The 25230-nt window shown below is 42.5% G+C and overlaps 1 long non-coding RNA gene across 1 annotated transcript; it reads left to right on the forward strand.

Annotated features, from left to right (window-relative positions):
* The first annotated feature begins 515 nt into the window (after positions 1-515).
* On the forward strand, positions 516-15489 carry LOC132506746 (uncharacterized). Its single transcript, XR_009535949.1, has 4 exons — positions 516-612; positions 1864-1966; positions 2332-2453; positions 15322-15489. It is a non-coding gene; the product is annotated as an uncharacterized LOC132506746 (long non-coding RNA).
* Positions 15490-25230: the final 9741 nt, after the last annotated feature.

Raw genomic sequence — 25230 nt, forward strand, 5'->3', positions numbered from 1 at the left:
CGGGGACTGCAAGGTGTCATTATCTCACCAGCAAGTGAGCTAGCACAGCTGCAAGATATGACCAGTCCCAGGCAGGAAGAGACATCGGCACCCACTCTAGGAAGGCCTGGCCTCCACAGGAAATCGTTACCTTACCTCCCTTGGGGAACAAAGAACAAACTTTGTTGCGGCATCAAAAATGAGTGGCCTGAGGGCCATATCTGCTGTACTTTCTCTGGTCCTCCAGGGCTATTGTTGTCATTTGTTATGGAACCAACATTCATTTTAGAAGAGTTCATGGCACGGTCCAGACTTCCGGGTTCTCTTGTCAAATCAGGAGCCCTGGCTTGAATTCACCCGCATTCCTGCAGTGACTAGAGTGCAGTGGCCACCCCCTTCACAAGGGACAAGCCAGCTTCCATCTACACTGCCCCGGCCCTCCCGATTTTCTCCTCATCACAGAGCCGAGTGTTTTGTTTTTCTGATGCAGGTCGAAGAAATATTTATTCCCAGCCAAAGTGGGAAAATGAATAGTACATTGAAAAAACCAGAACTTCGAAACAAGCAGACAAGGCTACACAGTGTTTTTGCTCTGACAGCAGCCAGCTTCATTCATTGAATTCACGTGACCAAGTTTGTGACCCTTGATTTACGTGTTTCTGGGGCCTCAGCACCCCCGGCCTCCTGGTCCAGTTCCTCTGTTCTGCCTGCAGCTTCCCTCCCACCCTCCAGGATGAGCCTCCAGGCCTTGCCTGTATCCCGGTGGCCGAGCATCACTGCAGAGTGGAACCACACCAGAGATATATCAGGGGAGACGTTCCTGGGTCCCTGGGGAACGGCAAGCTTCTGGGAAGAAGCCACAGACAGAAATACTGGGGGAATGGCAGAGAGAACTTTGGCAGAGTGGCTCTGACCAAAAAGGAGATTATTTCAGTTACCTCTTTCTTCTTTGCCTTCCCTAAGTTATGGTTAACACACCCGGGCACCCAGTCTAGAATTGCCTCACTGTTCATTGTACCGAGAAATGGAACTAGAGTCTGCTCCTGAATTACCCTTCCTTGTTCAAAACCACTGGGGCAGGAGTGTGATGGGGGTTGGAGTGGCTGATAATTGACCCAGGAGCTCGCAGGCAGGGTGGCCTCGTGGTGGGAGGGGTGCAGTTTCATCTGCTAATTCTCCAGGCCAGAGTGTCCTGCAGGGTGGCGTTGGGGTGGGACAGGTGAGAGGTGGAGCAGAGCTCCCTGGCAGGGAACGTTTCATCACTGATATTGTTCAGAATCTCCGGCACAACTCGGTACTCACTAATTCGGTGTTGGCAACAGTGCTTTCTATTCCGTTTTATTAGTGCCTGTAAATCCTCTACAGAAAGGGTGCCCTCTTATCGCCTGCACCCAGGGCAGCCCACCCACCCTCCTCTACCTTGAAGTGTCATTGCTCCCCTACCTCCACTGAAGCTCCATGGCCCTCCCAGAGCCACACAGAATGAGCCTATTAAACCAGACCTCGCTAACTCACATCCCATCTGATTGAATCCTCCCAGCAACCCGCAAGGTCCTGGAATCATGCTCACTTTTTCAGATGAGGAACTGGGGCTTAGGGAGGGGAAGTGACTCTCCCAAGGTCGCAACTAGGAAGTGGTGAAGGACAGATGAATCCAGGTTCTCAGGACTTCAAGTGCTTGTGCTGTACTGACCCGCTCACCCACTTGGTTTCCTTCCGATCAGGCTCCCAATCTTGCCCACTTCTGGCCTGGCACCTGCAGTTTCTGTTTCAGCCTCGGCTGGCCCACTGAACGGAGCGCCAGGGCATCTCTTCCCTGACTCAGACCTTTGCTTTTCTTCTCCACCAAGTTTAGGCTTCTCTCTCTTTCTGTGTTGCCTCTAGAGTTCCCCAGGAAGATTCCCCCACCCAATCCAACCTGGCTGGAAGGAGGTCCTCCTACCTTGTGGGTCTGCCCATCTTCTGTGAATACGATTTGAACTGCCTGGTAATGCCTGTGTGTGGGCAGGGGCCGGGGGGAGTCTGGGGGTATGGAATGGTATAGATGCATGGGATGCGGCAGTCCTATTAGGACAGAGTAGGTAGGTAGAGATACCGGGAGAAAACTAGGAGTAACAGACTTGCCTGTGCATGCTTTATAAGCACTGCTTCCACACAGGTTTCCTGCCTGCAAGACCATTCCTTGAGTTGGCCTTTCCTCTTCCTGCCTAATGCTATTCAGGAACAATTCCTTTGTTTTGCTTCCTGAACACACTGTCAGTGCTCAATCCGTCAGTGCAATTCCCCAGCAGCAGAATAATAAAGAGGCATTCCTCCTTGGCCCTTCACTAGGTCCTCTCTCTTGTCTCTCAGACCCAGGACCTTAGGAGCCAGGCATGGGCACCTGCCACCCCTGTGCTGCTATGCAGGGAGGACAGCTTCTAGGACACCAGGAGCCGCGATGTCCTAATACGAAAGAAGGAACAGGGAAAAAGGTATATTTTAAATGAACAATGCCATTTAAGTACTACAAAATGGTTTTAGAAGTGGATTTTAACTTCATAAGTAATGCATATTCATTGAAGAAAAATTAGAAAATCTATTTATGCAAAAGATAAAAATCTCACCACACATATGGGAACCATTGATAATCTCTGATTGCATATTCTCCAAGATTTTTCCCATTAATATGATTATGTATGTCATGTATGTGTTTTTATAACAAGCATGAGAAGTACAGGCAGTTTAATAACCTGCTTTTCTAAGGAATTGATTATTACACCTTTGGTATAGTTCAATCATCTTCCAGAGATACAGGTTTCCCTGTACGACACTCTAACTTTTTGTAATTTAATGCATCATTTACCACACAAGTGACTATAGGTGGGCCAGGAACGAAAAGAATTAATTTTTTTAAATTATTATTTCTGACCTAAGGTCGGCCTCTTATGTGCTGTGAGCTGTATGCACCATCTCATTTAATCCTTACATTAAATTGATTTATCACTCTCATTGTATAGGTAGAAAAAAACCCTGGGCTTAGAGAGGTTCATTAACCTTCCCAAGGTCACACAGCTGGGAATCGGCAGCTCCACTCCTGTCTCTTTGACATCAAAATCAAGCTCTTTCCAAATTAATGATGTCGATGAAATAGACCTTGACCTGGCGCAGGCAGGAGACATGTGTAGCAATACTGATCATGTGATGTAGACCGTAAAAGAAAGCACCCACCGTTACCATGGGCCCATCACCAGCACTTGGTGTGAATGTCTCTGATGGAGGCCCCCCCCGAAGGTCAACTTCAGCCTCTACTGAAGAGCCTTCTCTTAAGCACCCCAGGCAAACTGAAACAGCTGAGCCGGCTTATTAAAGGGCAGAAGCAACTTGGCCTTCTCAGTATATAGAAAAGTAGGCAGATATGATCATCAATTGGGATAACATCTCAACCGGCTGGAGCTGACTGGCAACTGTACCAGCCCTAAGATGGGCTCCAGGGAATCCTGGGCTAGCACACTCAGGCGCCATTAAATTCAACTTCTCCTTGGGAAAAGGGTGCCTTCCGTTTCTTGTAAAAACTCAGGATAAAACAGGCGAATTTCCTAGTGGTCACCCCTGGACATTGGCTGACCACAGTCTGAATGAGCAGGACAAACAATTACTCCATATTAGGGCATCTTTTCTTCTTCAGGGGACGAAACCCAAGAATGCATGTGCCCACTTGCAGACTTTGGTACTTCTGCTGTAAAGTTGGAAGGATTAGCACTCTATAACTTGACTCTTCGCTTGTATGGGGAGTAATTATTTGTTAGAACAACAGCCATTCGTTCCTTCAATGTTACAGTCATAACTAAACTATTTTAATGTCTTTGAAGAGAATTCATTAGCTCTTCTGTTGATACTTCTAAAGCGCTTTAATGCAGGTCTGTTTTTTTTACTCAGCCTTTAAAAGAACTTCCATGGCAGCCGTTTAACAGATAACAGACTTTTCAGGAAATGTTCAGTGCTTTGTAGCATCTGAAAGGAATCATGTTTGATAGACATTTGTGCAATTAAGAAATATAATTACTCATTGATAAAAGGGTACTGTTGATGAAAATTCCGTTAAAAATTAAAAGTATGACTTATAATTGATTTTTCTCTTAGTCAAAAAATAATGGCATGGCAAATTTCTTTAATTATAAGGAAACTTTAAAGGATAAGGCAGTACTCAGTGTTTGGAAAAATCACAAATTATTTAAAATCTCCAGAGGAAAATTCATTATTTCTCCTGGTGGTATAGTCCTATATCTGACAGACAGTTTCATTTCCATTCTTCTTTTTAATTTATCCTTAAATAGATTTATTGAAAGCCAGTAAACACCTGCTGTATGCCAGTTTAATCTGGCAATTATTATTTTAAATAATCCTCAAAACCGATTCCACACAACACGTAGTAGTAAAGTCACAAAATACCAACATTTTCCAGATGATAAAACTAAAGTTTGGGAAAATCAATTGACATGGTCCAAGTCACACAATTCTAAGGTCCAGAATCAGGATTTGCACACAGGTCTAGAGCCTCCAGTGCCCAGCTAGCCACAGCCGCTTTGCTGTGTGCTGTGGAGCCGCCGTGGAAGGGTAAGCCCCTCAGTCACAGGCACACCGGTCCCTTCTCTCATCCTTGTCCCTAGGCCAGGGCTCAGGGGCCACTTCCCAGGCCTACTGTTTGGGACCCTTGGCTTGGACGCTGGGCATCTTCCTTTTTAAAGCTTTCCAAGTCATCTTCAGGGAGGAAGAGTTGTGAAACCTGCATAGATTCCATGAATCCAATGCCTTTGGCTTCAGCTTACAAATCTCATTTTCTGCAAACCGTCTTCATTTTGCCGTGGCTCCCTTTGGGACTTATCCGTCATAATTAACGTGGAGTTGCCCTGGAAGAGCCCGCCAGCTTCAGGAGACAGAATGACAGAACCTGTAGCCTGTTTCCTTCCTGTCAAACCTTCTCAATAACTTCTTACTCATTCAGTGTTTAGGTAAAAAACCTCAATGACTTTGTTTCAGAAGCTAAGAGAGGTCTGTAGGTGTACGTGTGGAGGCAAAACACATCTGTGTAATTGAAGGAACATGGAAAGTCAACAGACTTTTCTTCAAATCCTCGTGATGTGATTTTGGCTACATCATTCACTTCCTCAGAATCTATAAAATAGGGATAATCACAGATACCGCTCAGAGCTATTGGGAGTCATATATGGGCCTCAAACAAAACTCAAAATAACTTTCTTCTTCCCACCCTGCCTAGGCAGAGCGTCAGGCTCAAAAGAAACAAATCAGTTCCAAAATATCTTGAAAAGCAATGTCTATCTATATGGAGGTCTCTTTAAATATGACAAGCACGGCTTCCAAATGGCAGGACTCGTATGAATAAGCCACGGACCAAACTGCCTAAATTCAAATTTTGACTCCCTCACTTCTCGGTTGTATGTCCTTGGGCAAGTTTTCAGGTCATTTCCATGCCTCGGTCTCTTCATCTGTGAAACGAAGGTGCTTGCCTCAGAACTGGAGTCTCCAAGAAGTAGAACAACCGTAGCAGAAGGAATCCTTTCGAGGCCTACTGTCTTGTTTCTTGGAAACCTATCTTGACCGTAGGCACACTAGACAGAGCTTGCAGAATTTAGATGCAAGGCCCCTTTTTCTTTCCTACGGCCCTCACCACCCCCCCGCCTCTGCCCTAACATCCGCTTCCAGTGGTGCTGAACCTCTGGGGGCTCTGCTTCTCCTACAGCCAAGGCCTAGAGTCTAGGATTAAATGTATGACTAGATGTAAAGAAGAGCACCTGGGAATAGTCTAGAAAGTGTTTGCCATGGTAGCTATTATTGCAGCCTGTTACACAGAGCAAAACAGCCTTAAAACCTTTGACCCAAGTTAGTAAGTCCCTAAGGCGCCACACTGGGTAGCAGCTGCCCCAGTCTCTCATCTCTTCTTCTCCTTAATACTCGTGTCTGCCTGGCTAAAGCCTCCACCTGCCTCTCAGACATCTTCGACCCATTGCCCTGTCCCCAGAGGCTCCCGCTCTTTCATAGGCAATGTGGTGTACCCCTTTCTCTACTTCTCTTGTTTCTTTAATCTAGCATCCCTCATCTTTACTCCTATCAGCCTACCAGATGTTGCCAAGGGCCTGGGGAGGCAGAAGGTGGCAAGATATTTTTGTCACACACTCACACACACACATAATATATATATGATGTATTATAAATAGATATTGAGTGTCTGGCGGGCACTCAATAAATATGAGTTTCCTTCTCACTTTAATATCAATTACAGAACAATAAGGGCAAAGCGACGCATTTCAGATGTTTACAGAAAGTCCAACACCACCAGCTCCTCCTCACTCACAGAACTAAGACACCCACTTCATGACATTTGTTCTGAAATCCAGGAACAGAAGCGGATCCACAGGCTCAGGGCATATGCGATCTGAGGATCTAGGGTTGTGTTCTCCAACATGATGGCTACTAGCCACATGAGCCTATTCAATTTAAGTTAATTAAAATTAAATAAAATTGAAAATTCAGTTGCCTCAGCCATATTAGCCATATTTCAAATGCCCAGCTGCCAGATGGGACTAGTGGCTGCTACATCAGACAGCATGGCCATGGAACAGTTCCGACACAGGAAATTCTACTGGGCAGTGCTGGTCTCTAGAAGATAAGCACATCATGACTCGGATACCCTCATTCCAGCCCTTCCTGAGCCTCGAGGCCTCGGCTGTAGAAGAAGCTGAGCCCCAGAGATTTAAGGCCATTAAAAGTGGATGTCAGGGCAGAGGCTGAGGTGGTGGTCAGGATGGTGGGAAGGAGAAAGGGGACAGACACAGGCCCTGCATCTAAATTCTGCAAGCTCTAGTCTGCTTTAAGGTCAAGATAGGTTTCCAAGAAACATGGTAGCATGCTTTGGAAAGACTCATTCTACCTCAGCCAGAGGTACCTCTGCACTACCCCTTATAACTGAACTGCTTGGGAAAGGAACTCCGAGGTTATTTCTTGCCTTTTATAGTGAAGTGGAAATTGGGAGCAATTATCAGGCCATTTCAAAGAGAAAAATGTCCGAAATAAGTTATCAGCCTTGTTGATACAGAAGTAAGTTTTCTGCCATGAATTATCCAGATTATGGCTTTGATTCTTATGCAGACACAGTCTGAGAATGTGTTGCCCACCCTTGCTTGTGATTTCTCCCCACTGTGACATGAGAACCATAGCAGGTGGGAATGGAAAAGACAGCAAAAAAGAGGGGCTGGCAATCATGGGTCGGGCAGGTGGCAGAATGTACAGAAGGGGGTCTTGGCCATCAACTGGTTCTTTAGAGGTTAGGTTTGAAAGGCTGCGGAAACTCCGGTTCTCAAAGACATTCTTTCCTTTCCAGGGCCTCCTGCCTATGGGGCCTCTCTTTGCCACTGTCTCCGGGAGGTTCCCAAGTGCGGAGCTGATGAGTGGGGATCGCCAGCTTTTTTACAAGGTGTTTTTCATCAAAGACTTCCATTCAGGGAGGCTCTGCACTCAGGTTCGATGGGCATGGGTGACATCTCAGGTACTTCTAAGGTGGGATAGCAGCTGTCCCAAGTAGTCGTGTGTCTGAGGGGGAATGAGGGGGTGCATGGTGCCCACCACCTCCAGGCAGGACTGGAAGTACAAAGCGGGTCAGCAGCCTTGTTGGCACCTGGCAGCTTACGGAGACTTCTGAAGCCCCTGCCTTAGTTTCCCTTCTTATTCTGTCCCCTTTTCCTACACTGGACCACAGAGAGACACATCCTGGCACTTATACAATATGTGAGCCTTCGTTAGGAAACAGGGTAAAAAACTGTGAACACAAATTAGGTAGAAAAGTGAATATTTATTTAGACTTCAAATTTCAGGAAGCGGAAAAATTCAGGACCTTTCCCCTGAAACCTCTTCAGGCAATTTACCAGAGATGCTTACGAAGACATGCTTCCTGGCTTTTCCTCTCTACCTAGAACATTCTATAGCTCCCCATAACAACTAGCACTTACAGGAACCATACAAGCGAGGGGCTCTGAAGCTCCGGATTTATTAGTTTCACAGTAAATCCACCTCTGACCATAAGTTGCAGGACTGTGGATGGGATTAGAGGCTGACCCCAAGTATTCTAGCCCTTTATTTTTCTTTTCCGAATAAGAAAACGACCCCAGAGGAGTAAAGTTATCCCATCGCTTTTAACATTAGGGATGAGAGCCAGGTCTCATTCCCAGCCTGCGTTCTGGTCTCTAAAACCACTTTGTCTGATAGGATGTGACATTGTGAAGTAAGTGGTCAGAGCTCAAGCTTAGAGTCCGAAGATTCAAGTTACAAACCCTTGACCTACATCTTAGGGGCAGTAAGATCTTGGGCAAATCATACAGCTTCTCTGAACCTAGTTTCTTGGTCCAATATGTGTCCCTTGGGTGCGTTGTGTGCATTAAGTGAAATAACGTATTGAAAATGTATAAAATGTGGTAGGTGCTTAATAGACATTGATTGCCTTATCGTCTCTAACGCCTTCCCTTGGACTCTGCCTTTCTACATGAGGATGTGTGTTGTTTGTTTGTTTTTAATTAATTAATTAATTAATTGGTTTGGTTGCGTTGGGTCTTTATTGCTGCGCACAGGCTTTCTCTAGTTGTGGCGAGCAGGGGCTACTCTTCCTCTCAGTGCACAGGCTTCTCATTTTGGTGGCTTCTCTTGTTGCGGAGCACAGGCTCTAGGCGTGCGGGCTTCAGTAGTTGTGGCATGCGGGCTCAGTAGTTGCGGCACAGAGGCTTATTTGCTCCGCGGCCTGTGGGATCTTCCTGGACCAGGGCTCAAAACCATGTCCCCTGCATTGGCAGGCTGATTCCTAACCACTGCACCACCAGGGAAGTCCCCTGAGGTTGTGTGTTTGAGGCAAGAGAATGTGAAATTAAATGCCACAACAAAGCTTTCTTAAATCGTTTTTTGCAAGTCTAAAGGAGAAAGAATCACATATCCTTATATCATTTCTGCAGGTGTCGAGTTCCCAGGATAAAATATGGCTATAAAATTAGCTCTAACCATCTAGGAAAATAAAGTACAGAAGTAATTTACAATTAATATATTCTCCATTCTGCTTATGAAATCTTCATGGCTAGTTTAATGTATTTAAAAATATGAATTCAAGCCAATACTTAAAATATGGGGTATTGATTCTGTTTCCTGTTTTACCTCATGACAGGAGAGATTTCGTGCTGTCATATACACATTCAAGCAGAAAGCCATTTTGCTTTTTCCATTTGTTTTCATTACTTTTTTTCTATATTTGTTCTTTGACACTGTTTGTATTGAAACCAGGGTTTGCCTTTTTTTTCACTTTATCTCTCCATGGCAACAGATAGATTGCAATACCACACACAAAAAATGCAGAATTACAACCTCCCGGCCAGATCAAGCAGAAAAAACTGTATACAGTGTAACCAGTAATGGAAACTTGGGAGAGTTAATGAATAAGCCAAATCTTTCTCTTTCAGTTAGAACATAAATCACAATTCCTTTTTGTATCTTCTCTTTTCTCCCTGGAAAAGATCCTGTAAATATTTGTAGAATGACCAGTCAGAATGGCCATCATCAAAAAATCTAGAAACAATAAATGCTGGAGAGGGTGTGGAGAAAAGGGAACACTCTTGCACTACTGGTGGGAATGTAAATTGATACAGCCACTGTGGAGGACAGTATGGAGGTTCCTTAAAAACCTACAAATAGAACTACCATATGACCCAGCAATCCCACTACTGGGCAAATACCCTGAGAAAACCATAATTCAAAAAGAGTCATGTACCAAAATGTTCATTGCAACTCTATTTACAATAGCCCGGAGATGGAAACAACCTAAGTGTCCACCGACAGATGAATGGATAAAGAAGATGTGGCACATATATACAATGGAATATTACTCAGCCATAAAAAGAAACGAAATTGAGCTATTTGTAATGAGGTGGATGGACCTAGAGTCTGTCATACAGAGTGAAGTAAGTCAGAAAGAGAAAGACAAATACCGTATGCTAACACATATATATGGAATTTAAGAAAAAAAAAGTCATGAAGAACCTAGGGGTAAGACAGGAGTAAAGACACAGACCTACTAGAGAATGGACTTGAGGATATGGGGAGGGGGAAGGGTAAGCTGTGACAAAGCGAGAGAGTGGCATGGACATATATACACTACCAGACGTAAAATAGATAGCTAGTGAGAAGCAGCCGCATAGCACAGGGAGATCAACTCCGTGCTTTGTGACCACCTAGAGGGGTGGGATAGGGAGGGTGGGAGGGAGGGAGACGCAAGAGGGAAGAGATATGGGAACATATGTATATGTATAAGTGATTCACTTTGTTATAAAGCAGAAACTAACACACCATTGTAAAGCAATTATACTCCAATAAAGATGTAAAGAAATAAAAATAAAAATAAATATGTGTAGAATGAATGATGGATTGACTATCACCCTTTCCTCTTCTAAGCTCTCACCAGTCAACTGATTAATAATGTATTTGAGAAATTGTAACTCTAATTATTATAGCTTATTGAATGCTTTCCATCTATTGTGTACTCTACTGAATGCTTTACGTACATGAGTTTATTAAATCATTGCCACAGCCCTGGGAAGGGGTCCTTATTGTCTCCTGTTTGCAGATGAAGAACCCGAGGCTCCGGGAGGGTAAGTGATATGCTCATAGCTACAAAGTGGAGGAACTGAGATTTGCTCCTTCAAAGTCTATGTGATGCTAGAGCTGAGGTTCTTAACCTCTCTGCTGGCGTACTTGCCCAGAATTTTGCTGGGAGATCAATGTCAATTCTATAGATCTATTATTTCCCAGTGCTGCTGCCCCCCACTCCTATTTTTTAAAAGAGGGTACAGTTATTCATCTCTAATGTGTTCCCCATGCTTCCTCAGAGGTTTCTGACAGTGGCTCCTCTTTACAACCGCAATCTTGTTCAGTGTCTAGGATTTGTTCAATTCAGACACCTTTACTCATCTGAAAATAGCTACATGCCTTCTTTCTTTATGGTGTTTGCTATCATCCTTCCAGTGTCAATCCAAGTTCTTTGCAGATTATTTTCTTTGATGATTCATTCTCCTTAGGAATACTTACAAGTTATTGATTGACATGAGCATGTGCTTTGAGCTCATGGGGTTGAATCCTATGTGACTTTTGTCAGGTTCTACAGCCTCATGAGCCTCAGTTTTCCTCTTCTGTAAAATGGGGATTAGTAATGTGGTATACACCTTTTGGTATTCTTCAGTGCTCAACAAATGTTACCCCCTTCTTTGTTCCTCTTAGGACAGAAAATCAGGAATTTGGCTCATCCTTAAGTCTCATCTTATAGATCACCTAAATGGAGCATATCACCTCACCACTTACTCTAAGTAGAAACACTTCCCCTTGTCATTCTCTGTTACCTCAGTATTTTTTTTTCTTGATGGTGCTTAGCTACAACTTGTCTATTTGTGTTACTTATTATCCAAGCTCTGTGAGGTTGCGAAACAAAAACTGTTTTATTCACCACCTAGTACAGTGACTAGCACATGGTGTTTGCCCAATAAATACTTGTTGAATGGATTTAAAAGTGAATGAATGAGTGAATGCATATTTTTGCCTCTCTACCAGTTCCTTAGCAGAGTCGGAACATGCTCTTAAACAACCAGACTCAGAACTCAGGTGCCATGTTTTCTCCTCCTCTAGGACTTACTCCCAAGTCCTGTTGATTTTTTCGCTACACCCTTGTTCAGACCTGTCCTTTCTTTCCCAGTTCTGTAGCCTCTATCAAATCAAGACACCCCTAAATTATTGCAACAGTCTCTTGAACATCTTTCTTTAAGATCTCCATCCCACCCAGTCCCCTGCTAAAACATTTCGGATTCTTCTGTTTAGGAACTTACTGCAGCTTTATGTCTCTTCAAGGATAGGTGCCAAATCCCTTCACCATCCTCCAACTAACCTATTTTCTCATTCTTCCCAAGGTCAGACCTAGACTAGCAAATCTATAGTTCTCTAACATAGGGCTTGCTCATCTCAGCCTCTAAACTCCCCCTGTACCACTCTTTCGACTGAAATTTCCTCTCCACTCCTTTCTGTCAAAACTTATCCTGTCCCTATAAATCCTTAGTTTGAAATTTACTTCCATGACTAGAGACCTAACTTTCCTCTCAACTCATTAACTAGTTTGGGATCATGGGTAAGCCTCTTAGATTTTTATCTTTTTCTGGCAATTAGCCAGAAATGCTTACATAGAAATGTTCCCCCAGAGATTGGCTGTCCTGGGCTTCATGGTGCCCTGGTGGATGAAGGCTTCCCTTTGGCTTGGTGCCCAGGAGGTTTTACCCCTTGGAGCAAGACACCAAAAGAAGACTTTAGATAAACAAGGACTATGTCTTTTGTAAAGTGGGAAAACGGGCCACTTCTCAGGCAGATCAAATTTAATAATGATGATATAGAAGCTAAGGATGTGAAAGCAGATTCTCTTCAAATATCCAATGAAAAATCTTCTCATTGCCCTAGAAATACAAATCCTCCAGATTAAAGATCACTGGGACTAGAGGATACTTGGAGTCTTTTCTGATGATAAGATTCCATGTATGTAATCTGCAGTTAAGCTTCTATCTGGGCATCCTGTAAAGTGCAGATCCTGAAGCCAGTTGACTGACATTCAGATGCCGGTGTGTTTTATCACTGACCCCCTATGTGACCTTGGGCATGTTACTCATCTGTTCCTTGACTAAATGGAAATAATAATAGTACCTCTTTCATAGAGATGTTGTGAATAATAAATGAGTTAGTGCAAGTAAAGCACTTAAAACAGTGTCTGGTGCCTACGTTAAGTGTTTAATAAATATTAACTACTCTTACTACTATAATGAGAGAGATGGCCTAGAAGAGCTTGAGAAGTGAGTCTTATCTGTATGGTTGAGGAGGTGTCTGCACACAGGTGGTAATGAAACCTGTAGGCACTGTTGCTTCTAAGAAAATTCTTTCATTCAACAAATGTATATTGATCACCCACTAGTTCTGTGCTAGCTGTTGAAGAACAGATAAGTCAAAGCCCTTGCCCTTCAGGAGCTAAACCTTGGAAGGGAAGGTTAAGTCAATGCAGGTATCATGCAGTTAATGGGCAAAATGGTTGGTAGACCATACTTGCTACAGGAAGTCAGAAAAGGGAAGAACAGTAAGAGCTGAGGTTAAGGAACTGACAATGACGTCAAGGAGGATTCAGTTTGGATAAATGTGGAGAGGGCTGAGAATTTTACCCACGGCCAGAGCATCAAGGGAAGAAGAAGAGTTAGTATAGAAGACTAGGTTGGTGAGAGAGAGGACAGGAGCTCAGCCAACCCACACTGAATTTTAATGAGAAGGGGAAAGGGTACCAAGCCAACAAGATGGCAACTGTCCTGTGTGCACGTTCAACATGTCAACTGCACAAATTCAGGAGTAGGTGACCTTAAACTGATGGCAGTTCATGCGAAAAATCCAGGAAGAGGGAAATTAGGGACCAGTTGATTGGATGGTAAGTTCAATATGAGTAAGATTTTTCCAGCCTGAGTTGAAATTCCTAACGCAGCCCAGGAGGCTATCACAGGATCAGGAAGATCATTGTTCAATGTGAGGTTTTTCTGTTGCCCTTGAAGTGACTTTTGAAAAGACTATTCAGGGTTAATTTTGGTTTAAATTTTTGACATACAGTGCTTTACAATATCTATTTCAAAAATCTAGTTCTTAAGCTTTTAAGTTAAACTTGCAAAATCTATCATTCAATTCCAGTAAATTTCACAATCATTTTGAAAGGGGCTTTGAATAATATTTGGCTCCAATTATAAATTTAAAGACCTTAAAAATATTTAAACTATGTTTATAAATGTAATACAGCGTGTTATATTTTTTAAATAGATATATATTTAAAAAATAATAAATGGTATTTATAAATGTGATGACCCAAATTCTCGTAAATATTCTAATACTGTATAACACTTATATATGTGTCAATTCATTGATATAAAAGTATTAATATCCTTGGTTTGATTTTCTTAAAACATGTTATACAATTCTAAATCTTTCCAGGAATGGAATGAGTTTAACCCTTAAGTTAACTACATTATTATACAATTTGGGGGATTACCTTCTGCGATACTGTGGGGAATGGCCTTCTCTGCATGAGATTTTTACAAAATGATCCAAGATTTCAGTGGGGGGCTGTCTGCATTTTCTTCTTTGGAAAGCTTGATGGAATGCTTTGAACTCAGTTAGCTTTTATGGAAATGACTCCATAACTTCAAAGTGTTTATGGGGTAGAAGAAGGGGGAGAAGAGAGGACAAGTAACCCATTTCCCTGGACTCAAGTTTTATATATTACCTAATTTTCATTCTTCTCACAGATGTCTGCAATTCCTACCCAAATTAACCATTTGGCCCAATTTTGCATTTTTTGTGTCTTAAGAGAAGTGTGTTTTTCTTCTAATTCTAAAAGGTCTTATACTTAGTGGAATATTCTGATGTTTTTCATGCATTTGTGATTGCCTTAGGATCACACAACTCTTGCAATTAATTTGTAATAATATATATAGTTAGATTCTGGATATCTCTCTAGGTTTTGCCTTACCTTTCATCCCAACCTACAGGGCCACACCGATGGTCCAAAATCACCAGATTTGGTGCTGAGCAGAGACCATGTCAGGTGTCTTCTGTCCAGTGCTGCTCCAGGTGATTTAAAAGAGCGTGACAGGGCTTCCCTGGTGGCGCAGTGGTTGAGAGTCCGCCTGCCGATGCAGGGGACACGGGTTCGTGCCCCGGTCCGGGAAGATCCCACATGCTGCGGAGCGGCTGGGCCCGTGAGCCGTGGCCGCTGAGCCTGCGCACCCGGAGCCTGTGCTCCGCAACAGGAGAGGCCGCAACAGTGAGAGGTCCGCATACCGCAAAAAAAAAAAGAAAAAAAAAAGAGCGTGACAGCACAGTGAACAGCTTCCAAGGACAGCCATCTGGACTGCAGTGTTGACATTAATGCTGAAGGGTGAAATAGGGGGTTTAGGGAGACATAATAACTCTCTGCAAACGTGTGACTGGCTATCCCATGAAAGAAGGACTCCTGACACCACTGGATAGATGTGACAGAGTAGCAGACTCGGTTCAGGATAAGGAAGAACTTTCTAGCAACTGGGTTTCTCACAGGGGAAGAGATTATCTCGGGAGATAGCCCTTTGTCACCAAAAGAGTCCAAGTGAACCTGGGTACTCATCTGTCAAAGACGTACTAGAAGAGAGTCTGTCAATAGTCACGAGGTTGATGTAAATGATTTATAAACTCTCTTTCACCTTTAAGAACCTTTGATTACAGACGCGGAGCAACTAGGCCCGTGAACCACAGCTACTGAGCCTGCGTGTCTGGAGCCTGTGCTCCGCAACAAGAGAGGCCGCGATAGTGAGAGGCCCGCTCACCCTGATGAAGAGTGGTTCCCGCTCGCTGCAACTAGAGAAAGCCCTCGCACAGAAAGGAAGACCCAACACAGCCAAAAATAAATAAATAAATTAATTTTTTTTAAAAAGATGGAATGTCCTGATTATAAAAAAAAAAATAAAAGAATCTATGATTACAGAAAACAGAGTTCACAAGGCTAGATGGCTCATAAAAGGCATCTAAATGTCGAAAAAGTAATGGTGTCATTATATTGCCACACCTACTGCAGCATGGGCATGTCAGACCTCTTGATGCTGAAAGCCTTCCTCTTTCCTGGGACAGAAAGCATTTTGAGTTTTACAGAGAGATTAGAAATGAGATGGACCAGGGAAGTGGTGGAGGGAAAAGGGAGGGGAGGCGTGGCAACAACAGCTGGAAGAAATTAGAGCTACAGTAGAAATCAAAAGGAACAGATACCCTGAAAGGAGAGGAAAAAACAGTACCACTGTGCAGTTTGGGAGGGGGAAATAGTGGAAAATGCTTTATCACAAGATAAAGCCCTTGAAGATACAGGCACGCATATATAAATTGGTGTCTGAGTGTGTGTGTGTGTGAAATAGACAATGAGAATTTGACCTAAGGATAAGTTAACTAATTACAATTTATCAAGTGTGGGACAAAATAAGTCATTTGCACACTTCATCATTATGTTATATTTTCATATTAATATTAGCTGAAATTTATTTAACGCCTGCTCAGGACAGGGACTACACCAGGCATTTTCCATGTTCTTTCCTGTTCCACACCAGTGGCAGTTTCAGCATGATACAGTGATCAAAGAAGACAGGAAAACCTAAAGAACATTGTAGAGAGATGTCCACTGACCACTCTTCAGAGCCCACAATCAAACTTTCAGATTCTCTAGTCAGGTACCTGGCTTTGAAAGCCAGCTCCACCATTTTACCGGGTAAAAGTTCTAACTTCTTAAAACTTGTTTTCCTAGATGTAAAATATGGATAAATAACATATCCATTATTTCATAGTGTTAAAAAGAGAACAACAAGCCCAAAATGGAGTTCCTTATGTTAAGCCCCGTGTCACCAAACCAAGATTTAACTTAATTACAGTTTGGGCTCTCCCAGAAATGGAATTTTAAACCAGTCAGTCAGGAATTGCCTGATCAACACTAGTTAAGTACTCTGCCTGATGTATCCCTGCCAGCCCCTAAAGGAGAGTAACCTTGAATAACTAACTCACTTTTTTGCCTAGTATAACTTCCTTGTTCCTGTTCCTTCTGCCTTTAAAAGTATTTCATTTTGTACAGCTCCTAAGAGCTCCTTTGTATCTTCTAGATTAGATGTTGTAAGATTTGAATCAATTTTTGCTCAAATAAACTTAAAATCTTTAAATATGCCTGTTTAACTTTTAACAATAGGAAGAGTTGTGAAAATTAAGTGAGGAAACGCATGTAAAATTATTTCTATAGTACTTGCACACAGTAAGTGTTCAAGAAGTAGAAGTGATTCTTCTCTCTCAGGGATAGGAAAACTTCCTCTGTAAAGGGCCAGAGAGCAAATATTTTAGGCTTTGTGGGCCATTCACACTCCGTCACAGCTAGTCAACTGCCCAATTACTTCATTTATGGACACTGAAATTTGACTGTCATAAAACTTTCACATCTCCTATAACATACTTCTTCTTTTATATTTTCAACTGTTTAAAAACACAGAAACCATTCGTGGCTCACAGTCTGTGGGTCATTTTTTGTGGACCGCAGCGTTCAGAACACCTTCGCCTCCATCCACGGTGGTCATGAGCAGGGGTGCTCAGGCCTCAGACCACGTCACCAGGAGCATTCTCTTCCTCCTTGAATATCTCATCATTTCTTCTCAGCTATATAATGGGAAAAAAAAATCTTTGCTAAGCGTCCCCACTGTGCTAAATGTTGCAAGAGAAACAGACTGCCCTTTGGTATTTCCAACCCTGGTAGAGAGACAAAGAGTAAACTTCTGGAAAGCCAGTGGCCACTTTTCCTTACTCTCCCAGCATTATCTGTCAAAATCTGCCTCTTCCTCACTAGGGCATCTTCACACTCCATTTCTTTCTTCCTTCCCCAACCTAGATCCTATGGTAACTACTTGAAGCTGACCTTTCAAGCAACACGGGCTCCAATAAAGTTTTTTTTTTAATGTACACAGATCGATAAAGGGAAGCACACAGCTTGAGTAAGCTCCTTTTGTGGGCTTTCGTTACCACCTTTTTATGGGAACCCTGTTCATGGAAGACCTCTCCTATAAATTATTATTTCTGTCCTCATGCAGATTGAAAGGAGCCAGCAGCAGGCATTTAACAATGCACGAACGTGTACACACAAATTCCCTGGAAGTGACTTGGCAATATCTATCGAAAGATGGTTAATGTTGCGGATCCTTTTGACTAGGTAATTGACCTTCTAGGAATGTGCCCTAAGGAAGTCATCACACACACACACACAAGTTTATGAACAAGATGTTCATCACAGCCTGGTCCCTCAGACTAAATTCTTGAGAGAGATTAATTAATTGCTATAGCTGAATGTATGGGTTTTCCCCTATGTGTCAGATGCCTACTTCTGGTCCAATCAACGACAACTGAAAGGGTTGAGAGGTGAGCAAGGTCATGTGGTAATCAGGGCTGTCCCTTCCAGGGGTTGTGGATAGGGAAACAGTACTTTTCATACACTGTTTCGTGACACAGGAAAACAGTCATGATATCATGACAAGTGAAAAGAGGAGGATATAAACTGTACATATGATAGACCTTAATTTTAAAAATACAAAACTGTTTGAAAAGAAATGGATACTTACAAAAATAAATCATGTAGAAATTAAGTTCTATATGAACATATAATCAAAATCTATTTCTACTCCTACAAACCATGAATATGTGCTCCTCATGCCACACTGCCCCCATCAGTTCTACAGTCTAACTCATCCTGGCATTACCATCCACAGTTAAAGTGACCGTCGGGATTTATTACTTCAGTTCCTTAAGGTTATGAATTAAAGTAGTACAAACATAAAACTTTTTGACATATGCCTACAGGTAGAAGTTGTACGGTATAATGAATGTTGTAATTTGTTCAATTATTTTTTAATCAACCTGCAGATATATAACACACACATACACTTTGCACATGCACACACATACATACACACAGAAAAAAGAAAACACTAGAAAGGTGTACACCAAAATGCAAATGGTTATTATCTCTAGGTGATGGGCTTACCATCATGGTTTGTTTCCTTGTTTATGTCTTTCAGTATTTTATAGATTTTCTTCAATACACATGTATTTCTTTTTAAATAATAAACAGTAAACATTATTTTTTTCTAAGATTAAAAAGAAAACTATTGAAGGGGATCAGAATCTGCAACCCCAAAATATGACTGTAAGAGTTCATGACATACCACCCCAAAATAAGCCTCTTTGGTATATTGATTATTTTGAATTGTAGGCACTTGAAAAACAGCAAATGCAGTGAAAGGCTTTCTCTGAACTCCCCTTATCTGCCTAAAGATAGATCCTCCAAAAAGAACTGAGTTATCATCAGTCCTCTCCCCAGGAGATTCATCGACCAGGGAAAATTGACTCTTAACATAGGAGAGGAGTCTAGAAGTTGACACCACACCCCAGACAAACTTTTTCACAAACTATCATACCTCCCATCTGTTCCTCTAAGGACCCATTCATCTTTACTAGAAATCATTTACTCCCCTTCCCTTTCCCTATTAAGATGGTATTTAAGCCTGAATTCTAAGCCACCTCAGGGAGTTACCCAATTTTTTTGAGTACCTCCTGTCTATTAGCAAGGTGTACATGTTAATAAACTTCTGTTTGTCTTTCTCTTGTTAATCTGTCTTTTATGACGGGGTCTTGGCTAAGAATTCAGAGGGTAGAAGGAAAATTATTTTTCCTCCCCCACGGTATTCTTTTGCAAAAAAATAAACAATGACCACGTTAGGTACCAGCTCTGAGCCTCAGCCTCCCACACTGTCTTTTCTCTGTCCTTCTATGTTGGAGGTGGAGCCTCATTGTTGGAGGAAGATGCAAAGGTGTATGGATCAGCTTAGAAATGTGCTCTGTGCTGAGATCTTCCATTCGTTTCTCCAGATCCACTCTCTCCTCTACACTGCTCTGTGGACTAATCTGTATAGATCCGTACTTGTGCTCTGTGCTGAGATCTTCCATTCGTTTCTCCGGATCCACTCTCTCCTCTACACTGCTCTGTGGACTAATCTGTATAGATCCGTACTGGTGCTCTGTGCTGAGATCTTCCATTCGTTTCTCCAGATCCACTCTCTCCTCTACACTGCTCTGTGGACTAATCTGTATAGATCCGTACTCACCAGGCTCCTTTGCCCTCTGGCATCAGCTGATCTGGCCAACCCCAAGGCAGGGAAATTGAGGGCGGCAGGATCTGCAAAAAAACCACAGCTCCCCAGTTCCCACCAGGCAACTCTCTCTGTTAACTTCTCTCCTAAGCCCTGGCAATAGGTCTGCCTGTCCCTGCAGGCCTGGGAGTGATAAAGGCTCCCCACGATGACCGCTCCAGAGTCCTGCACCATTCCTTGTTAAGTTCCCTAAAAGGTTGAAATCAACCTTTTCTTAGACTCTTCTTCTTCTTCTTCTTCTTTTTTTAAATTCTTTTCCATTATGGCTTATCCCAGGGTATTGAATATAGTTCCCTGTGCTATACAGCAGGACCTTGTTGTTTATCCATTCTATAGATAGTAGTTTGCATCTGTTAATCCCAAACTCCCACTCCATCCCTCCCCCCCCATCCCTCCCCCTTGGCAACCACAAGTCTGTTCTCTATGTCTGTGAGTCTGTTTCTGTTGCGTAGATAAGTTCATCTGTGTTCTTAGGCTCTTCTTAATGACCCCACTTGAGTGTGCCCTGTGTCTCCTGCTGAGTCGCTGACTGATAAACACTCACATTGCTCTACATATCTGGCTCCGTAATACTCACCACCTGTTTACATCCATCCTCCTGACTTTCCAGGGTTCTCCCACGATGAGGTCCTCACCACATGCCCAGCTGGGTCCTGGCAGTCCTCAGGCCTCACATGTTACTTCCCTTTCAGCTCTCTCCCCCTGAGGTCAGGAAGTCAGAGGACGAGGCCCCTCATGGGTTCATGGAAACAATTCCCCTGAACAGTCTCTGCTCCTTAGTGCTGCCCCAAAGTAGGCCCACTGCCCACACTGCTGTGACACCCTAGGTGTCACACCACTGCCCCTTTCTCCTTTCCATTTCATGGTATATTGTCCACTTTTATTTTTAATCCTCAAATCCAACCTTTATCTTGCCCCTCCCCACCATGCACACAGAGGCTTTGCATATGGTATGCAGCTATTTGTGAAACTAAAAAGGAAAAAAAAGAGAGAGAAGTATTTATATACTCAGGATACTGTCCTTTGTTACTTGTATGTATTGAAAATGTCTTCTCCTAGTTAGTGACTCATTTTTCTACACTCGCCACCTTAAGTTTCCCTAAAATCACCCTGGTATACCTCTCATTATATTCAAAATGAATATAAATTTGACCTCCAGCCCTCATCCTGGAACTAAGTTTGTGCATCTCAACTCTCTTTCTTGGGAAAAATTCCTTTCTATCAGACTAGACACACTCACGTAAATAGACTCCCAGTAGGCTCACCCATTCCCAAACATGCCCAGAAAGATATGAATCCTCATGGATGGGCCAAACAGTCCAGGAATGGAGTTAGTGAATGGAGTCAACTGATAGAATGAGAAGCTTCCAGCTCCACAGTGAGGGTGATTAGCAGACACACAACCTGCAGGGAGCTAGAGGGATGGAGTAAAAGGCGGGGTTCAGGTTCACTTCCATACACACATTGGAAAACCACCTCTCTCCCTGACACTTCAGTCTCAGTTGTTTTCCCTCCTCTTTCCCTCTGCCCTTCTCTCCTTCTGTCCTCATGACCTTTCTTCTCTTCCCATTAGGGTGGTGCTCTTTACAGATCATGGCAAATGCAGGGCAGCCTGGCCTAAGACATTTTCTCATCACATTGACAAATATACCAAGTGTTCAACGAAAACTTTGGTGGGAACTTTCAATCGAGTTTTGACATGCTTGCTGTTCCACAACCTGAAGATCTGTCGTGACTTGGGCCTTTTCAGAGCATTCCACTTGGGAAAGTACCTGTGTGCATATACGTTTTGTTTATTTTCTCCTTTGTGTTCAACACTAGGAGCATTAGACTGTATCTCCTCTGAACCTCCCCGGCTGACCTTCAGGATCACCTTGGAGGAGTCTTCGGTTCTTTTCCTCTAATTCTAAATGCTCATCGACTCTCTCTATGAACCTAAGCTATTTCAGAAAGCAACATGGGGATTGCCATCTAGGTGGAGAACATTGGTATAAGCACTGTGGAGTATGTAGGGTATTAACAGGGAGGTTTCTAGCGAGTTGTAATTTTTTTAAAAAAGACGTGTAGTGAGGAAGTTAAATAACAGAATTTAGAAACAGTTCAAGAAGGTCCTCAGGGCAGGAACTATGCCCTTGTTGCTAAGGTTTTCTCTATAGAGTGTCTGGCATGTAGTGGTAGCTACAAAAATGTTAGTCAATTAAAAGCCCAAAGAAACCTCCCAAGGTGCCCCACAACCAGCCCCCTGGTGTCTCACCACCTCCCTGGCTCTTCCTCACCAACTTCAGCCCCATCCCCATCTTCAAGAATCACTTCCCACCTGTCTTAGTCCATTTGTAATACTTTAACAGATACCATAAGCTGGGTGACTTAAAAAACATTTATTTTTGATAGTTCTGGAAGCTAAGAAGTCCAAGATCAAGGCACCAGCAGAGAGCATGCCTTCTGGTTCATAGATGGCCATCTTTTTCCTGTGTCCCCACATGGCAGAACAGAACTCTGCCATGGGAGCTCTCTGGGGGTCTATTTTATAAGGGCACTAATCCCATTCACCAAGGCCCCACCCTCATAGCCTAATCACCCCTCGAAGCCCCACCTCCAAATACTATCACATTGAGAGTTAGGGCTCCACATATGAATTTTAGGGAGACACAAACATTCAATCTAGAGCACTACCCATGCCACTTGGCATACTCCTCTCAATTTAAATGTTCATGTTTTCACATAAACAAGGAAAAGAGTGTCACCTCAAGCAGCTTCTGAAGTACAGTCCCATAAACACCGTGGAGGACAGGAACACCAAGGAACAAACACTGGTTAAGAGCTCCATGTATCTCTCTGCCACACCAGTCAGGAAAAATCTTCCTCTATCCTGCTGTACTGAGATCTCATTGGTGTCAGAACTGGGCAGTGGGGTTGGGGGATAGGCTCTGGGTGGTAGGACAGTGAGATACACCCAAGACTGCAGAGCCTTGACCATTTGAACTGCTTACTTAGCTTTGGATCACATGTTGCCTCACGGCGATTCTGTTATTGTCTTGCAAACTCGTTTAGTTCTTGAATTCTCATTTCCCTTATTACAGTTATATATCCTACCTTGCCAGCTACACTCTAATTCTTCTAAGAGCAGGGATCTGTATATATACCTCCTTGTATGACACACAAAACTCTACAGGTGCTTGATAAACACCAATCAAATTGAATTGTGACTTTTTACACTTTAGACAAACTCCCTCTCTTTCCAAAGTAAGATCCTGATTATTTTAGTATTTCTTCTCTTATATGTGGTTCCGCCAATCTTGAATAATGATAGTTACTAATCTCCAAATAATCTCCCTTATGTGCAAAGAAAAGTGTTTCAGCTACAGAAGAGTCATGTTTTTAGAGACACAGGTATTTTTTTATGAAATACTTTGTATTTAAATTCCAAAATTAGGCTGATGAGACAGAGCATCTTCTTGACCATCTAAGATGAGACAGTGTATTCAGGGATCAGCCTAAGCATGTGGTTCTCAAAGTCCCTGGTGTCCCTGAGACCCTCCCAGAGGGTCAGCAAAGCAAAAACTATTTTCATAATAATAATGAGAAATTATTTGCATTTGTTACTGTGCTGGATTGGCACTGATGGTGCAAAAGCAATGGTAGTCATAGCAATGGCACCAGGCGATGGTGTCATCGCCTTAGCTCTGGTGGTCATTGTGTTCTTCACCACCATGCACTCCTGGTTAAAAAAAAAAAGCCAATTTCACTTAAGAATGTCCTTGATAATGCAGTAAAAATTATTAATTGTATTAAGTTTTAACCCTTGAGAACACTTAACTTGTGTGGCAAAATGCTAACTACATAACTTCTGCTGCATTATAAATATGAAGGTTGTCTTGAGGAAAAGCACTCAGGCATTCGAATTATGAGCTACACTTGGTGCTTTTTCATGGAATACCGGTTTTACTTGAAGGATGCGTGACCAAATATGGCTACAGTATCTGGCAGATACTTTCTCCAAAATGAATGAGGTGAGCCTGTCACTTCAAAGAAATAAAACTGACGGTATTTGTTGCCAATGATAAAATTGGCATTTACAAGCAAAAATTAGAATTTTGGAAAACATATATCCTTTACCAAGAACTGGACAACTTTTCGATGCCTAAAGGCTTTTCTGATGAGATCCGTGGCGATATTAACAAATGTGGGTTTTTATATTGTAGAATAAAATATCAACATTTGGAGGATCTACAGAACTCAATCAATAATTTCTAAATAAATAATCCACTATGTTACACAAATTACTCATGGATTTAAATTTTTTTAAGAATTCAAAGTGCAAGGTAAACCAATGGATTTTAATATAACAGAACATCATAAGATAGTTAATATGGTTTCAGATTCCACATTACAACTAAGCTCTAAAAAACCACCACTTGGTGAGTTTTAGTGTAGTATCAAAGAAGAATACCCACAATTACCTAAAAAAGGCTATGAAAATATACTCCTATTCTAAATATACTACTGTGTGAGGCCACATTTTCTTCATCTACTTCAATCAAAACAGCATTGCAACAATTGAATACAGAAGCAAATATAATCAACCACTCTTTTCTCCTAAGTCATATATTAAAGAGATTTCTAAAAATAAAAAAATTCCATTCTTCTCACTAACTTTTTAATTTGGAAAAAATAGTTAATTAAAATTTTTTATTTATATTAACATGTAATGGATTTATTGTAATTTTAAAATAAACTAACAAATAGCTCTTTGGAGTCCTCAATAAATTTTAATTTCTTGGTCCTGGGACCCAAATTTTTGAGAACCACTGGTCTAGGATAACTCAATTTATAGGTCTTCTTTGATCATAACTTACGAGCAGGGCATAACGTCTTTAACGTATACACCCAACATCTTTAAAGTATAAACCAGATTATTTATTTTATTTATTTATTTATTTATTTTTGGCTGTGTTGGTTCTTCATTACTGTGCGAGGGCTTTCTCCAGTTGCGGCTAGCGGGGGCCACTCTTCATCGCGGTGCACGGGCCTCTCACTGTCATGGCCTCTCCCATTGTGGAGCACAGGCTCCAGATGCACAGGCTCAGCGGCCATGGCTCATGGGCTTGGTTGCTGCGCGGCATGTGGGATCTTCCCAGACCAGGGCTCGAACCCTTGTCCCCTGCATTGGCAGGCAGATTCTTAGCCACTGCGCCACCAGGGAAGCCCCAGATATTTTTTATCCGTGTGTCTGATCTGACCCTGGCCTACACTGAGGCTCCTGAGTGGTGTTTATGGTGGCATTTATGATGGCTCACAGGTATGATTGAAGAACGTCTTCAATCCATTTCTCAGAGGAGCTTAGAGTTACTTGAAAATTTGGAGGTTTTGCCTTTCCAGGTCATTCATAAAGACATTGAGTAGAATATCCCTGTAT

The sequence above is a fragment of the Lagenorhynchus albirostris genome, chromosome 16, assembly GCF_949774975.1.
Source record: "Lagenorhynchus albirostris chromosome 16, mLagAlb1.1, whole genome shotgun sequence".
NCBI lineage: Eukaryota > Metazoa > Chordata > Mammalia > Artiodactyla > Delphinidae > Lagenorhynchus > Lagenorhynchus albirostris.